At 37.4% G+C, this 19122-nt stretch overlaps 1 long non-coding RNA gene and 1 pseudogene across 1 annotated transcript in view; one reads left to right on the top strand and one right to left on the bottom strand.

Annotated features, from left to right (window-relative positions):
* Window positions 1–19122, bottom strand: part of LOC136378656 (uncharacterized) — a 548249-nt gene that overhangs the window by 51418 nt on the left and 477709 nt on the right. The window lies entirely within an intron of this gene.
* Window positions 9833–19122, top strand: part of LOC136378672 (large ribosomal subunit protein uL24-like) — a 39998-nt pseudogene continuing 30708 nt past the window's right edge.

Here is a 19122-nt window from a genome sequence, read left to right as displayed (position 1 = left end):
ACATGTCACATTGTTTGTAGTTAAGACATTATAGTATTTACTCTTTTCAAGGGATTATAAAAGATTTCCTTTCCTTTGGAGGAACAATACAGCAATATCATAGGTATTTTTGGTTGCCTTTTTGTTTGTGTTGTAAGAAAATCATTTAGGTGGAAGATACGGTAATTCATCGTCATTGTTCATACTTGGTATATTGATAAAGGTAATCAAGTGTGTCCATATAACATATGTGGCTTGTTTACTTCTTCATTTTACATTTCTGTTATTACAGAAACTATTATAAACTGTTTTCCCTAAACTATTAAACAATAGGACTGTATAATTTTAGTTCCAAGTTAAATCTGGTGTATGCCTGATATCTAGAAAAATTAAATGTGATTTTAATGGCCTCTTACTCTTCTTATCTCCAATAATCATTGGGAAGTTACTGTAATTGACTTTTACTCTGTGTTTGTAGATCGTTACTTGACTTTAAACAAACAAACAACAACCAAACAAAAACCCTAGGTCAGTGCATACACAGAGAAGTAACACACATAGTGAAGACAAAACCAAAAGACAGGATTTTAACTGGAAGTTTTTTTTTCCCTGAAGACACAACAGCCAAATAACACCAAACTCAAAGTATACAAATGTGAAATAAATTCAGTAAGTTTTTCTAAACATTTCTTCAACTTTTTTGTGAGCTAAATCATATTTGTGCCTGACCTGTGGTGGTGCAGTGGATAAAGTGTCAACCTGGAATGCTGAGGTCGCTGGTTTGAAACCCTGGGCTTGCCTGGTCAAGGCACATATAGGATTTGATGCTTCCTGCTCCTTCCATTCTTCTCTCTCACTCTCTCTCTCTCCCCACTCTAAAATTAATAAATTAAAAAAATTAAAATACTTTTCAATCATATTTGTATCTATAGTCTCTCAGATATTTTTGAAAAGCAGAAACTGAAATTATATAATGTTCCCATTTTATAGACCAGGAAACCAGGACAAGGGGCAGATGAAAATAAATTTATGTTCCTCAAGTTGTGTATCTGGCCCTGGCTGGTTGGTGCAGCAGTAGAGCATCGGCCCGGTGTGTGGATGTCCCAGATTTGATTCCTGGTCAGGGCACACAGTAGAAGTGACCGTCTGCTTCTCCACCCCTCCCCTCTTATTTCTCTCTCTTTTTATCTCTCTCTTTCCTGCCTGCAGTCATGGCTTGGTTGGAGCAAGTTGGCCTCAGGAGCTGAGGATGGCTCCATGGTCTCACCTCAGGTGCTAAAATAGCTCAGTTGCTGAGCACCAGAGCAAAAGCCCCAGATAGGCAGAGCATCACCCCATAGAGGGCTTGCCAGGTGCATTCTGAGCGGGGTGCATGTGGGAGTCTGTCTCTCTGCTGCCCCACTTTTCACTTAAGGAAAAAAAAAGATGTGTATCAGATAGAGAGAAGCAATGAGAATGGAGTTCTTGGCCTGCCACACTGTTGATTAATCCATATTCAAGCTCTGCATCCAATTTCAACTAAGCTTTTCATTTACCTATAGGTCCACACAGCACCTAGCTCATCCCCTTGTGCTCTCTAATTTACTGCTCAGAAAACCTTGTGTCATCAGTTCTGTCCTTCATATAGAGAGGAGGAGACAGGCTTAGTAGGGTGAAGTAATTTCCCTATGTTCAAAAACGTCAGTGGCAGGACTGAGATATGGACAGGGGTCTTCTAATTCTAAAGTCAGGGCTTTTCCTCTTTACCATGTTAATTTCTATGATGGGTTTCATGAGCTAATTAAAAATTATTATTTCATATTTATATTGTATGACAAGTTTATTGTAGGAAACCCTGAAATGATAGAAAAGTGTAAGAAAGAAGACTACCATCTTCTTTCTTTCAGCTCAGGGATAGCCACTATTACTGTTTTGGGTGCTTTTCCTTAGAGTATGATATCCATACGCACATAGGATCTCTCTCGCTCCCGCTCTTCCTCACCCCTTCTTTCTGTATACACTTTCAAAAATAAATAGAAATTATAGTCTTTACAGTTCATATTTTTATATAACATATCATGAGCATTTTACTATTTTTGTAAATACACCTTTTACTGGATTAAAAATGTGCCATCAATTGTATGTACTATAATTTAACTTCCTATCATGAACATTAACTAGCTTAAAAGTTTCGTCTCAAATAACAGTGTAAAGAAATTTCTTGTTCACAAATCCTTTGTCTGCATTTATATTTATCTTCCTTCCTACAGAGTTCTAAGGCTTAAGTTATTTGGTGAAAAGGCAGAAAGGCTTTAAGGCTTTCCAAGAAGGTTAAATTTGCTACTACAAGTTGCATATGGGAATGATTATCTAAAGTAACCTCATTAGCATTAAACATTATCATTTAAAAATTAGTGCTTTTGCTCTGAGAAGCAAATGATAATGTCCTATTGCTACTTTAATTTGCATTCCTTTGATTGTTAGTGAGTTTGATTTTTTAATAAGTTTATTAATGTAATTAAGAACACCCAGTTCATTAGCTTAAGTTCAAATTCTAAGAATAAACATATGAAAGCTACAGAAGCAAATATGCAAAAGATAATGGTTTCTCCAGGTTCATATGGAAATATAAAACTCTTAAAATGACAACAGCAAGAAAAATCTTACATGTTTTCAGTAATATTCTCTTTTGATATGAGTTATAGGTGCTCACCTGGGTAAAGTTATAAGAAATGTAGGGAAATTTGACTCTTTAATCCATATTTATTCTAATGCTGACTAATAGTAAATGTTCAAGGGATGATTATTATAGAATTTGAACATACTAAGTCCCATAGTTGGTTTATTGTAACATGGGATTCTTGAATCAAATAGAAATTAATAAGTGATTGCATTATCACCTGCTTAAAAGCCACGTGATAGTTTACCAAATAAACAAGTGAATATTAGCTTATAAAAAAAGGTCCTAACAGTTTAGGCATAAACAATAGTCTTTTAAATATTTTTAGAAAATGGGATGCCTTTTCAATTGGAATATCTAGAGCATGAATCTTTAAATCGAGCATTTAAAATAGCTAGTGGTCCGTTTAACCTTTCAAGTAGCTCATTACCTGAGCATCCAGCTTGGGGCTGACTTCCGTTAGGTCAGCGGAATAAGTCTTCTCCAGATGAGTAGACTGGCAAGAATGAATGGCCCCTGGGACTTGGTTATGGCTGTCCCATGTTGTTCTACTGAAAACAGCCACAAGTAAACAGAAGCGAGATGAGAGCTTAAAAAACATGTAGTTGGATGCGGCCCCCACTACCTCTGGAGTTCTTTCTGGAAACACTGAAGTACTGTAGTGGAGCAGCCTATGTGGACTAAGAAATCTGCCAAAGGACCTAGAATTACAAGCTCACTGGTGTTTTGTAACTAGCTTAAGGAGGGTTGTGTGGAATTGAAGAGTTGGACCACCATATGGGTCTTGCTGCTCTTCTGTAGTTACATTCTTCCTCCTTCTATTTTCTACTTAGCATTGGGCCTATTCAAGGCCCGAAACCTCAATTTTGTCTTCTGCTTGCGACTTCCACTATTTCCTGCATTTTTATGCAGTTCTTTGTAGAAGTGATCTAGTTTATATAGTAAACCATTTAAAAGTAGAAGTCATGGTACTTTTTGATATAAATTTAACAATATAAATTTAATATCATGAAGATGTATATAGTAAGTTAGGGCAAAGTAAACTTGATACTAATATTTTAATTAAAAATATGTGTACACATATATATGCATAATAAATAGCTGTTTATACCTTCAAATAAAATATATATAGTATCAAAAGTTGCTTCTACATTGTCTAGTTGTATAACTCATTCTAAGTGGGTAAAAGTGTTCCTATAAGAGCTAAAGTTTGTAAATACATTAATTCCTTAATCCTAAAAACATTTATTGAGTTGAAATTTGCTGATAGACCCATTCATTTATTCATTCATTCATCAACCCTGTAAACTCTTATTAATTCTATCCTCTAAGTGATGCACTGTGCCATGCTTCTTCTTTCTCTAAGAAGCTGATAGAATTTTTTTTTTTAATAAAAGAGGCTCCCAGATCTTTCCTGCTTAAGGGGTTAAGAAAATGTTTCTTTCTTTATTTTATTTTATTTTTAGGCTGGAAAAATTTTGCATTTAGGGTATTAGAAAACATTTAGATAGCTCTATTAAATGATAACATTGGGGAACAAAATTTTTGTTGCATCCACAAAAACACTTGCTCGTACCTAACTCAAGTGTGCTGATCTCAAATCTGACATTAGTTTTTCTCTGTAAGCTACAGTTTTTTTGTAATTCAAGATTTTATGTTTTCATCTTATTGTAAAAATTTCAACATTTAGTTTAACATAATGAAGTAGAATGTCTTCTTGGGCATCATCTTTGTGAAAATATAATAATTTATATAATGCAGTAAATACATTAATACACTAAAAGATATGACTGCATCAGAATTTGACTACAATTTCAAAATAGAACATATTAAAACACTTATTTTAATCATAAAATTTGTGCAAAACTTATTTAAATTCTATTCAGGCAAAAATTTGCATTTGTAGCTCTTGCGTTTGTGTATTTGTTGAGGACAATCTCATTTGATGCTCCAGAAGTAGTCTGCCATCATATTTCTGTCCCATTGCCCCTGATAACTCTCGTCCATCATCTTCAGATCTTGATGAAAGCGTTCTCCCTGCTCATCACTAACAGCTCCAAGATTTTCGGAAAACTTATCAAGGTGACTGTTCAGGAAGTGAATCTTAATGCATAATGAAGTAGAATGTCTTCTTGGGCATCATCTTTGTGAAAATATAATAATTTGAGGTCCATTGAATATACCTGCTTTTATCTTCTTGAAAGACAAGGCAGGAAAAACAGAAATAATATGTTTAAAGCATTTACTTTCTCTATTCAAAGCCTGAAAAAACTGCTTCATTAAGCCAAGTTTGAGGTGAAGTGGGGGAAAAATAATCCTGTCTCGATTAACTACAGGTTCATTCACAATATTTTGCATCCCTACTTCCAGAGCTTCACGTTTCGGCCACACCTTCTGTGTCCAGTGTTTCTCCTGAGCTCACTGTCCCACAAATGCAGAAAGCAAGGATACTTCGTGAAACCTCTCTGTTGTCCTAACAGGAAATTTACCTTTTTTTTTTTTTTTTTTTTTGTATTTTTCTGAAGTTGGAAATGGGGAGGCAGATAGACTCCCACATGCGCCCGACCGGGATCCACCCTGCACGCCCACCAGGGGTCGATGCTCTGCCCATCTGGGGCGTCGATCTGTTGCAACCAGAGCCCTTCTAGCACCTGAGGCAGAGGCCACAGAGCCATCCTCAGCGCCCGGGGCCAACTTTGCTCCAATGGAGCCTTGGCTGCGGGAGGGGAAGAGAGAAACAGAGAGGAAGGAAAGGGGGAGGGGTGGAGAAGCAGATGGGCGCTTCTCCTGTGTGCCCTGGCCGGGAATCGAACCTGGGACTCCTGCATGCCAGGCCGACACTCTACCACTAAGCCAAACGACCAGGGAGAAAATTTACCATTTTAAGATCCACACAAATGATCCAGTTATGCTCCTCATACTTCAGAAAGTCGAGGACAATTTTTATGTCATTATAATCTTCTCACAGATGAGTTGAATAACCAATTGGAACCGCTGCATAAACATTACCAATGTGTTGGAGAACACATTTCAGACTTTGTTTAGAGCTGTCAAGAAATGGCCGCCATTCTGTCGGACTGTAAGTGGTAACACCTATCTGGCTGAGAAGACTACTGATATCATGACAGTACACAAAGTGTTTGTCTTTGGAAAAAAAGTCCACAAAAATTTGTTCACGCTTCCTGAAATGGGATACTTTAGCTGACCAGTGAAGTACATTCTTTTCTTGAAGTTTAGAGGCTAATACTCAGCTGCTTTCTTTGATAGGCCCAAATCTCTTACTAAGTCATTCAATTCAAGTTAGCTAAACTGCTGAGGGGTTAATGACTGCTTGGCATCAGAAGAAGACCCTTCAGATTCTACAACCATTTCCTCATGCATTTATCAAAATACACTTGATCACCATGTTCACTTTCTTTGTCCTTAGAAGAAATAAAACCATTGAAAACTGGAACCGGGAGTGTCTCAGAGTGTGGGATAGGTCGTATTGCTGAAGAAATATTAGGATATGCGATCATATGTTGTTTTTTCTTGCTGATGCCCTTTGTATGGATCAGACAGAAATAACAGTCACTGCTGTGGTCCTTAGGTTCAGGCCAAACCATGGGAATACTAAAAGGCATTCCTTTGCATTTTCCTTTGTCCAGTCATGAAGCATTTCCTCACAATTATGACACACAATATGAGGAGCCCAATTCTTGTCTTGATCGCTAGGGGAACTTGAAAATAAGCAATATATGCACATGTCACAAATGATGAAATATTGTGCCTTTGACATTGAAGTGTGTAACAGCCACATATATAACAGAAGGTGTCAAGACTATTCTTACATTTACACCTACTCGAAGAAGCCATAATTCAATCTTAAAACAAAATAAGAGGGTGTTTTTATCAGATAAGAATTTTTTACATTTAAAACAACTAAAATTATGTAAAAGTGATGTTTATAAAACATTAATTGCTTTGTGGTTATGTTCAATCCAAGAATCGTTGCCCTTTGACTCCAATTTAAAAACCAATGCATGCCATTAACTGTAACAAAGAGAAATTAAAATTGCATAAAACTAGAGCATGCACCAAGAGACGGATTTCAGATTTGGAATCAGCGATGCAGAAATATATAGAAAAAGTTCTAAAACCTCATGCAACAGATAATGGAAAAAAATTGTTCCCCAGTGAATTGCCTCTTGACAGGTATCAATAAAGATTAATCAGTATGAAGGCATATGTTTAGATGAGCCTGAGAAGAGTGTCATACTTTTTATGCTTTGATTTTAAAATGCTAAAATGTTTAGGATATTAAAGAGAAAATATAAGAGTGACCTTTAATCTTATAATTGCAAATTGAAATGCATATGTACCTAATCAAAAGGGCCTGTACTGAATATGTAAAAGTTAGGAATATCACTGATTCACTGGTCTCCAAAATTGACGCTGCATGTTTCAGAGAGCATTTCTACAGCTTGTACCCTCTGCAGGGGAAGGAGGTCATGTAGAGCAGTTGGAAACAGGGCTTTCTGGTTACACAGACTTGAGTTCCAATTCTGAGTTAGCCATTTGTTAGTGGTTTCACCTGGAGGCAGATATTTGACATAAACCTGAAGGATCATGTTCATAACATGGGGAGAATAAAAACAGATCACAGGGTTACTGTAAGAACTAAATTAGATAAGATACAAAAGGCCTCAATGATACTGTCTGGCACTGAGCCACTGTTCACTTAATAGCGCTGTTATTAGAAAAAATATAATCATCATTTTCTTTTTAGGTTATTTCTCAAAACTATCAATTTTAAGATCAACCTAAAGATACTGCTTTAGTCTGAGCTTCTAAACTAACTATTTGGGGGTTTACCTCATAGCTTGTCAGTAAAGTAACATGATTAGCCCTGTGCTGACCAACCTGATGTCTGGGACTGGAAACTCGGCCAGCCTTTCTGATTCCCTCAGTCATTCTTAATGAGTTATTCCTTAATTTGATGAGAAAAATCCTTTTTTTTTTTTTGTATTTTTCTGAAGCTGGACATGGGGAGAGACAGTCAGACTCCAGCATGCGCGCCCACCAGGGGCGACGTTCTGCCCACCAGGGGGCGATGCTCTGCCCCTCCGGGGCGTTGCTCTGCTGCGACCAGAGCCACTCTAGCGCCTGGGGCAGAGGCCAAGGAGCCATCCCCAGTGCCCGGGCCATCTTTGCTCCAATGGAGCCTTGGCTGCGGGAGGGGAAGAGAGAGACAGAGAGGAAGGGGGGGGGGTGGAGAAGCAAATGGGCGCTCTCCTATGTGCCCTGGCCGGGAATCAAACCCGGGTCCCCCACACGCCAGGCCGACGCTCTACTGCTGAGCCAACTGGCCAGGGCCAAGAAAAATCCTTTTATGTCAATAAAATTTGAGATAAAAATAAAATATAGCATAACTTACATTTCATAAGTTATTGGTAATGATCTGGTAAGCAAATCATGAGAGAAACCATTTTTCTCCAGTTTTAATTGAATTATTATTTAGTGCATTGATTGCCAGTTCTGATTAAGACTGCTGTGTCAAATTCCAGTGTGTGTGAGAGGGAACTCTGCCATGAACACCACGCTCCAGAGTCTTCCCTGTGCCTTCTGCAGACCCCATCTCATTCCCTCTGCTCTACTTGTGTACAGAGGAGCAGTTCTGAGAATGTGTTGAAAATGGCCACAGGCCCTGGCTCGGCTGGTTAGAGCACTGTTCCGAAGCCCAGAGGTTGCTGGTTTGATCCTCAGTCAGGGCACATACAGGAACATACCGATATTCCTGTCTCTCTTTCTCTACCTTCTTCTCCCCCTAAAATCAATAAATAAAAGTAAAAATAAAAATAAAATGGACATGTGGAACCATTTCAATTATTTTTGCTAAAATACCTTGAAAGAATATGTTCGAACATGGCACATGGAATGTACTGATTCACAGAATGATAGAGGTTTCAGTTATTCAGAACCAGAGCTATGTGACTGTTAACACGTGCATATTTAGAATTGGATGGAAAAAGAAAAAGATGAGAAAATAACTGTTCATAGAGTTCACAATATTTGTCAGGCATCGTGAAGACTTTTCTCACATTACCATACCTATCAATAGTCCTCACAAAAATCTTAGAAGACACATTAGACCATATTTTTAAGGTAGAAGAAATACTACCCAAAGAACTTAAGTAAAATGCCTGCCTGTGGTCATGAAGCCAGCAAAAAGTGAAGCTGTAATTTGAATACACAGCTAAGTACAAAGCCTATCTGACTTGTACTACCCAATGCTGAAATAATAAGTTCACTTTTCTCAGAGGATTTATTAATTCTTTAAAAACATTTATTTATTGATTTTAGAGAGCAAGAGGAAAGGAGAGAGAGAGAGAGAGAAATGGGTGTTTAAACAAAAAACTATAAACAGTTTAGAGAAAAATAAGAGAAAAATCTTTGTGACCTTGGATTAGGCAAAGATTTCTTAGATTTAGCATCAGTAGTGTAATCCATGAAAGAAAGAAGATGATAAATTTGATTTCATCAAGACAGAACTTTTGCTCTAAGAAAGACACTGCTAAGAGAGTGAGAAGAATATCGGCCGCATATTGGGAGAAAATATCTCCAAACTACATATCTGACAAACAACTTCTATCCAGAATATCTAAAGAACTCACAATACTCAACAACAAACAACCCAATTAAAAAATGAGTAGCCTGACCAGGTGGTGGCGCAGTGGATAGAGTGTCGGACTGGAATGTGGAGGACCCAGGTTCGAGACCCCGAGGTTGCCAGCTTGAGCACGGGCTCATCTGGTTTGAGCAAAGCTCACCAGCTTGATCCCAAGGTCGATGGCTCGAGCAAGGGGTCACTCGGTCTGCTGTAGCCCCTCAGTCAAGGCACATATGAGAAAGCAATCAATAAACAACTAAGGTGCCGCAACGAAGAATTGATGCTTCTCATATCTCTCCCTTCCTGTCTCTCTGTCACTATCTGTGTTTCTCTCATCTCTTTCACACACACAAAAAATGAACAAGACATCTGAATGGATACTTTGCCAAAGAGGACCTGCAAATGGCAGATATGTGCATGAGTACTCAGTCTCATCAGTCTTTAGGTAAATGCAAATTAAACCACAACAAGGTGTTGTTATATCCCTATTAGAATGGCCAAAGTAAAAATTTAACAAAACAAACAAGTGAACAGAACAACCGACAATGCCAAGTGCAGAGGAGGGTGCAGACCAGCTGGAACTCCATGTGTTTTTGGTGCAGATGCCAAATGGTACAGCTACTTGGGAAACAGTCCACATTTTCTACCAAAGTTATCCAGAAATCCCAGTCCTAGATACTTCAGATGAAATAAAATCCCTGTTCACACAAAACCCTGAATGTACTGTTCATATTTACCCAAATCTGGCAACAACCAGTGTCCCTCAGCTGAGAAATAGATAAACAAATTGTGGTATATTATTATAATGAACTACTACTTAGCAATAAAAAGAAATAAACTATTGAGATATACTAGAACATATATCTATCTGTATCTCTATATAGGTATCTACATATATCTATATCTACATATATCTACACACATATAATACATATAATATGTTTGGAGAATCTCAAATACATTATGCTAAGCAAAAGATGTCAGATTCAATAGGCTATATACTATATGAGTCCATTCATATGATATTCTGAAATGATGCAGCTATAGAGACAGAATAGTTCTGTTCCCTGTTAAGGGTGGGAGAGAGTATGACTACAAAGCAGTTGCATAATGGATTTTTTTGGGTCACAATAATGGAAGCATTCCGATTCTTAAGCATAGTGGTGTTTATATGACTACATTTTTTTTATTAATTGACTTTTAGAAAGAGGGGGGAGAAAGAGAAGGCGGTGGGGAGAAGCTAGAAGCATCAGCTCTTCCTTTTGTGCCTTGGGACCAGGCAAACCCGGGTTTCAAACCAGTGACAACAATGTTCTGGATTGACGTTTTACCCACTGCACCACCACAGGCCAGGTATATATATGACTACATTTGTCAAAACTCATAAAAATATACATCAGAAAGTGAATCATATTGTACAGATTTTTAAAACATGAAAATGAAAATTCAAAACAATGAAAATATATGGCACTCATGCCCTGGCTGTATGGCTCTGTGGGTAGAGCATCGTCCGCAAGCACAGTGGTTGCTGGTTTGATCCCGGGTCAGGGCACATCCAGGAATGGATCAATATTTCTTTCTTTTCTTTTCTTTTCTTTTTTCTTTTCTTTTCTTTTCTTTTCTTTTCTTTTCTTTTATTTTCTTTTTTCTTTTCTTTTCTTTTCTTTTCTTTTCTTTTCTTTTCTTTTCTTTTCTTTCTTTTCTCTTCTCTTCTCTTCTCTTCTTTTCCTTCCTTCCTTCCTTCCTTCCTTCCTTCCTTCCTTCCTTCCTTCCTTCCTTCCTTCCTTCCTTCCTTCCTTCCTTCCTTCTTTCCTTCCTCCCTCCCTTCCTTCCTTCCTTCCTTCCTTCCTTCCTTCCTTCCTTCCTTCCTTCCTTCCTTTCTTCCTTCCCTCTTCCTTCCTTCCTCTCTCTCTAAAGTCAATAAAGTAAACATTAAAAAAATCAAATTAAAAACATAAGGCACTGAGATGTAGGAAATTCAGCAAAGGACTCGATTCTCCCCTAACCTTGGAGGAGAGCTATGGGGTGTGGCTGCAGTCTTATTTCTTGCAGCACACCACATCTGGCGTTCTCCAGGCTCTGCGCAGGCTGAGGTCATAGCGACAAGGTCTTAGAGCTCAGGGGCTTCTCTGCCACTAACGGGGCTGGACCAGGCTGCTGGGTTGCCTGCCCATGGACACTAGATACATCCAGGAGAATCCAACTAACTTTGTACAATTTCAAATAAATTTCTTCCCTACTGCAACCTACTGGAAAAAATTCTTATATTAGTTAATTCTTTAAAGAGGAGAAAATTAGACAACTCTGAAAATATATTACCTTCCTAAGATGACTAGGGTACTGTTAAGCGATAATTCCCTAAACAGAATAGCAAAGGTAACAAGATTCTGATTGACCATCAAGGCACTAGTGAAAGCAACTGGGACCCAAAGGCACCTCACCACTGTTAGAATCGTCTCACAGCTGCTGTCAAGCACAGTCAGACCTTGCAACTTTCAAATGTCTCTCATATACTTCAGGAAACCTTAAGTGCATTTAAAAAAAGTAGGGAAATTTTAGGTGTCTGAGTGAATTGCTGGTGACAACACCAAGAGAAAGGTGCATTTTATGACTCTGTCAGAGGTCAATGACTACTATACACACTGGGAATAACCTTTGTTTTTCCAGATGTCAACTTAAATCTCTAATACTTTAATTTGTTCTAATATCTTTGAGAATAGGTCTGTTCCTGTCATCAAAATAATTGCCTCTAGCCTGACCAAGTGGTGTTGCAGTGGATAGAGCATTGACCTGGGATTCTAAGAACCCAGGTTCAAAACCTCGAGGTCACCAGTTTGAGCGCGGGGTCGCTGGCTTGAGTGTGGGATCATAAACATGGTTGCTGGCTTGAGCCCAAGGTTGCTGGTTTGAACAAGGGGTCACCAGCTCAACTGAAGCCCCCCAGTCAAAGCACATATGAGAAAGCAATTAATGAACAACTAAAGTGTTGCAACACCAAGTTGATGCTTTTCATCTCTTTCCCCTGCTGTCTGCCCCTGACTTTCTTTCTCGCTAAAAAAATTTGCCTCTACTGTGAGTAGAATTTGTAACTACATCTTCATTCCACACCCTAACCCATCCAGAGTGGATGCCATACTAGCTCACAGGCTTTAAGCAGAAGGTAACTTAACAGAAGGTAATGCTAAACACTGAGCAGAGAGGTCTTTTTGCTCACCATTTTCAGTCCATGATGGCTTTATTTTCCTTATTAAAAAATGAACCAAAACAAAAAAATTCCAGCCAGATGTAAATAAACCTAGTCCTTCTATTTGGAGTAGAGAAAAATGTTGGTTACAGGGAGGCATTGAGTGAATGTATTACGACAGGGTTTAGAAGTTTCTTCACATATTTAACAGAATGCCTCCCTAGTTAGAACTGTAAAGTTTTATAAACTTTCTTTTCTCCTACAAATCTCCCTTGGAGAAGATACTTTATAACAAAGTTTACTGAAGGCTAAGTTTGACTAAACTGCTTGCTTCCCTTCTCAACCTGGCAAGTTAACACAGACGTGGAATTTTACTACATGGCTGAGGTTTCTGTAGAATGGTTTACCTTATTTCCTAGGAGCAACAAACGAAAGTAATCCTCTGAGACTCATATACCGTTGAAATGTTCACATCACTGATTTTAAGTACTCCTCCTGCCAATCACAAATCTCTTCTTTGACACTGGTTCCAAATTTGATTTCTCAGCGACAAATTTGTCAGGCTTAGTCATGTGTACCTTCCTTCTTTGGATACAAAACCAAGTAGATAATATCTTTCTACTTATCTATCAAGATAAATATCTTTGAGCATCAGTAACCTGAGGGAGTCAAATCACTTTGCATCTAGCTAGTGTGTTTGGGGTGGGGAGTGAACGTCATTTAAAATACCATGTGATGGAAGGAGAATCCTATGAATAACCCTCTTCACCCCACTGAAGAGAGGCAAGCAAACCCATTGGCAGATTGGCAAAGGAAGGGTGCTTTCACTTGGTCTCCTCCAAGGTGTCATTCACTTCTCTAGTAATGTGTTAATAGATGGCAAGAGAGTTTACATGTTTTTGGAAGATCCTTAGCCAGATTATGAGGAAAATATCAAGTACGTGTAAACTTATTATAGTGCTACAAGGTTTATCTATGTATATGGTGTTACTATATACTTCAGATTACAGAGTTAATGCCCACTATTTGTTAGTTCTATAATTATTCAATGAAGAAAAGGCATTTTTCTAAGATGCACTGACTGAGTTTAAACTTAGGGTTTAAAGCATTTTTAAGTGTATGTATTATCAAGTCAAATTTGGTATCCTGTTATATTGTCATAAAAATATTACTTGATCCTTATACAAATGATATATTTTTATTTGCTATAACAGAAGCAAGCCAACAAACAAAAAATAAGGTTCATTTGGTCAACAGGCAAATTCTGGTTATGAATCCAATTGTTTAGAAATAAAACCTATTCAGAATGACCTCTGATCAAGAACAAACGATTTATTGATTGTTTGTACTTTTCCGCTAGTAAGATACCATTTGTTCCAACTAACCTTACACCCAAGGGCTCCCTCTTCCTTTTGAACTCACAAATTTGCCATAGCTCCAAGCGAAACAATGGAGAGAAGGTTCTCGTTAAACTTACCTGGGTTTCTGTTTCTCTTCAGTGTACAAATATAAACCATAGTCATTATACACAGCCATATAATAATTCCATAATGCGTCAGGAACCATGAAGTAGTCCAACTGCAGGAAAAAAGTGCCCTCACACTAGGCTGGGTCTCCCGGTTGCCTTTTTCAGTTAAGCCATTTCACACAGCCACAGAGATCAAAGGGTGAGATTTATTTAACCAAGTCTGGTGACCTCCGAACTGGACAGGATCCCTGCTTTTTTCAAAATGCCTGTGAGAAGTATTTTCTGAAGTGGGTTAAGGTTCTTGTCTCCACATTATCTGGTGATGGTTCACTCAAAGGCATGACATGCCAGCAATCCCCAAAGAAAGAGTCTGTACAACTATACCCCCAACTTGCTTTTTCTGGCCTTTGTGAAGCATGGACTACCAAGACTTTCTTGGTTCACACCAAGCAGTCGGTCTACCCACAAAGATCAAGATCCAGTGTAGAAAGCTATGACTTATATTCTAATGTATTCATGTTCTAATAAATCTAGGGCTGAAGGTATGCATTATGGTAGACTTTTTATTTGCATTCATTATTAGCTCTGTTATGTTTTGGGCCCTTTAACTAATTGGGGCTACATCAAAAAATAATTATTATTTTTTCTCAAAAAATATGTTTATCAAGGAATAGAATTATAAAACTTATTTATGCTACCTATTTATAAAAAGTGTATTCAAGATGCATAAATAAAAATGAATGCTCTTTTTGCACTTCTGCCAACCTAATTTAGACATTTGTAAAATGAAAACAAGGTAGGACTATTCCTGGTACTAACCCAATCATGCAGGGCATCAGTTAGTATCTGCACATCTCCTCAGCTATGCAATTACAACCCCCTACTCTTAAATTATTAATAACTCTATTTAGTGAAAAGTATGGACAATATAATGTAATTGAAAGGGGAAAATGAGAAGCTAACTTTTCAAGGTTATAATCTATTTAGGGTTAATTTATTAATATAGTCATGGGGACTGATGCTGGTCACTCAGTGAGGATTATTTGGAACTCACTGACTTGACTAGATCAGGGAATGCTGTGAAGGAAAGGGGCACATTGTGTATAATGCAGACTATAGTGCTATTTGGAGCCCTTAAACCTAAAAAAGGGAACTTCTCATTGCAACAAATCTTGCTGTTGAAAATTAAGGTAATTTTTATGTTTTAATGCAGGGTATCTCTTCCCATAACACACAAAAATTGAGTTCTTTACATTCCACACCTTTTAATCATAGAAGGATTCCATTACCAAAAGCACCTCCTATACTTACATTATAAATGATTCTTGACTGTGTTTTTCCCAAACTTTTGGTCCTTTATGAAAACTCATCAGGATGAGGATCGTTTGTCTTCAAGAATATTCTTAAAGCTCATGTTTTCCTTTGTTCCTTTTAAGACTACTTAGTTCTTTACTTTAGGAACAGAGATAAACCAAGAATCAAAAATCTTCTATTTTTTTTTAACACAAATATGCTAGCTTTTATTTTCACACCGGAAGAGTTTAATAGAGTTCTCAAATGACTCTGTTGGACAGAGAGTAGGCTATAGAGGAGAAGAACAGACCAAAATCTGTCTGCACAGATGCTGGCCAGTCTATGCTTGGTTTAAAACAGAGCTCTTATGCACATTCTGAGGTGTTTATTTACTTTTCTACTAATAAACTTATTTAACCAAAATTGTTCCTTCAGGCCTTTCTGATCATTATTAATAGAAGAAGCCAACTAAAAGTTGAAAGAGAATATTCTTCTTCCTGATCTTCATTTTTATGAATATTTTTAGCATTTATTTTATATTTCAAGAAGAATCTGCATAGTAATCCACTGTGACATTTCAGAATACCTAGGATCATTCTGTATACAAGCTTGGTATTTGGTAAAGTGTTCAATGTTTTAAATTCTTTTAACTATAATTGCAACTTAGTTATTATAAAACCTAGAGATCAATTATAAAACATATATTAGTAGTTTCTATGAAGAAAAAAATGCATTTTAATAACAGCTGTAAGTTTACTCCATGGCTGAAGAGTCTCAGGCTTATTTACCCCCTGGGCAAGAATGATAGCAATTGTTTTAAAATCACAACTCTAACAGAGTTCTTTTTGTGGTCTAAAGCCAGCATTTTGTTGAAAGATTATTTTCCCCAGAATTTTGCCTCTGGGATCTTATTGGTTTTTCTCACTATTTCAGTCTGAAGTTAGCTAAATTGAGCCACTTCTGAAAACCTGTACACAAAATGTTCAACCTAAATTCCTCTCTAGCCTCTCAGGGAAAGTTGGGTGGAGTTCTTTCTTCACAAAGGAGTCTGCACACATCTCAAACTCGTGTAAGTGTGAAGGGTGTCAGCCTCATCAGCCCATAAATAAATCATCATGGAAGAAACAGCTGTCTTCTTAACATTTACCTAGTTCATTAGGTTTTTTTCCAGTCTAGACTTCTTTTGAATTCAGAAAGCAACTTCTTTCTTTAAAACTGTCTTAAGACTTCCATGGCATTTGGCTGACCTCAGTGGCAGGAGGACCCATTTTCACTGCTATTGAAATTTCTAGTTATAATTGCAGTTTTGTTGTAGTGATAGTACATTTTCTCTCAAAAGACCATTACAATTGCAAAGACAGCAGAGTAGGAGAAATAGTTCTCTGAAATGCCATATTCTTGGTCTTGTAATCTGAATTTCATGTATTGATAAGTGCAGCATTTTAATGGATTTATATGAAAATAGTTTCAAATTTTATTTTCATTCAATTATGAAGTACCATTGTACTAAGAGATGTAGGGACTAAAAAAATATTTTCTTTTGCCCTGGCTGGATAGATGGGTTGGTTAGAGCATTGTCCTGAAGCACAGAGGTGGCCGGTTCGACCCCAGTCAGGGCACATACAGGAGCAAATCTATGTTCCTGTTTCTCTCTCTGTCTCAGTTCTTCCCCTCCTCTCTCGCTAACGTCAACAAGTAAAAATTAAAAAAAATTGAATCCAAAACAAAGAGGATTATTGGGTGGTATATATGGGGTGCTACTTTTTAATGACTTATTAAATAGTACATGTATTTTAAGCAACTTTCCTTATGTATTTTTATTTTAATTGGTAAAGGGGAAAATAAGAAGTTGGAATCTGACCTTTTCCCTTTCAAATTTGGATTTTCTTACTTTCTCAATGTTCTAGATTGATTCAACTAACACTGATTGTACATCTTTATGTGCCAGGCATTGTGGGTAGGGAGTCATCAATGAACAAGAGGTAGATTGTTTAGAACTTAGATATACGGTCTACCAGAAAGTTCTGTCCATTTTTGGAATAAAACAAAATACAAATTTTTCTTACCGTCAATAAACTTTATTAAATAATATAATTGCCATTATTATTAATGATTTCTTGCCAGCGTGAGGGCAATTTGTATATCCCATTTTTGAAAAATGTTTTATCTCTTGATGCAAAAAATTGAACCAGTGCTTGTTTGATATCTTCTTCATTTTTGAATTTTTTGTCCTTCAAATAATTTTGTAAGGACAAAAACAAGTGATAGTCAGAGGGTGCTAAGTCTGGGGAATATGGTGGATGCAACAGAATTTCCCAGCCTAGTTCTGCAATTTTTTGACGAGTCCCCAAAGCAGCATGTGGCCTGGCATTATCATGATGCAGTATGATGTTCTTCCTATTGAACATCGCCAGCCTCTTTTCTTGAACTGCTGTCTTTAAATTATCCAGTTGCTGACAATATTTCTCCGAATTGAGCTTTTCATTCGGTTTTAAAGCTCAAAATGTATTGGTCCTCGAATGTCCCACCATATACACAACATTCTCTTATTCAGAGTCAAATTTGGTTTAGAGGTGGAAGGGCTAGGTTTTCCGGGTTCACAATATATATGCCCTTTTCCTTACGATGTTTTCGTAGGTAATCCACTTTTCATCCCCAGTTATCATCTGGTTCAAGAAGGGCTCGATTTTGTTCTGAGCAAGCAGATATGTGCATATGACGACTCGAGCATCCAAATTCTTCTGACTTAATTCATGTGACACCCATCTTGAATATTTCCACACCAATCCTATCTTCCGAATTTGGTCCAAAATAGTTTGCTGAGCTGAATTAAGCCTTTTTGCGATCACCGATGTTGTCAGAAAAGGATCTTGCTCCAACATGGTCTTAACAACATCGTCATCGATCAAAGCTGGACTACCAACGTGGCTTATCAGAAAGGTTGAAATCACCTGTTTTGAATTTTTTGAACCATCTTCTGCATGTCCTATCAGAAACTATACCTTCACCAAACACTTTCAATAAATTTCTACATGCTTCTGTAGCATTTCTTCCTTGCTGAAATTCGTAAAAATTACAGTGGCGTAAATGAACTTTATCAGTAGCCATGGGTACACTATCGCTTCATACATAAGACTAACGTGAATCAACTTTGTTTTAGTTAATTTGCTATGTCAGTATGTATACATTAAGTGATAAAAATAGAGAGGCACACATACGCCAAATAAACATATGTTTACGTGTTGAAACTTGTTGTGATTGAAACGGACAGAACTTTCCGGTAGACCTCCATGAGCTCTGACACTATTCTTAAATATGTAGACTAAATGTCTTGTTTGAATGTATTTGTCGTAGTCAGACTTTTTTTTTCTTTTATAGAGACAGAGAGAGAGAGTCAGAGAGAGGGATAGACAGGGACAGACAGACAGGAACGGAGAGATGAGAAGCATCAATCATTAGTTTTCATTGTGCATTGCAACACCTTAGTTGTTTATTGATTGCTTTCTTATATGTGCCTTGACCACAGGCCTTCAGCAGACCGAGTAACCCCTTGCATAGTCAGACTTTTTAACCTGTAGAGATGTTGGGGGTGGGACAGAATCAATTTTTTAATCTCCATTTATAGATGTTGAATCAGAATGATGCTTAAGAAATAACAGGGGGTGGGGTTTATTTGCCCTGGCTAGTTACAAATCTATGATAATGGGTTACAAGGTTAAGAGCTCTTTCAAACAATCCCTCTTGTTCCCATGCTTCAGCTTCCCCTTAAACATCCAGGGGAATAAATGAAAAAGTGCCTAATTTGCAGTATCACCATACAATACTATAAGAATGGGTAAAACAAATATATACTTACATAGAGAAAAAAAAATACTGTGAATCTACTGACT

The sequence above is a fragment of the Saccopteryx leptura genome, chromosome 7, assembly GCF_036850995.1.
Source record: "Saccopteryx leptura isolate mSacLep1 chromosome 7, mSacLep1_pri_phased_curated, whole genome shotgun sequence".
Classification (NCBI taxonomy): Eukaryota; Metazoa; Chordata; class Mammalia; order Chiroptera; family Emballonuridae; genus Saccopteryx; species Saccopteryx leptura.
The sequence above is the reverse complement of the archived record's forward strand: the minus strand, read 5'-3'. Positions and strand labels throughout refer to the sequence as shown.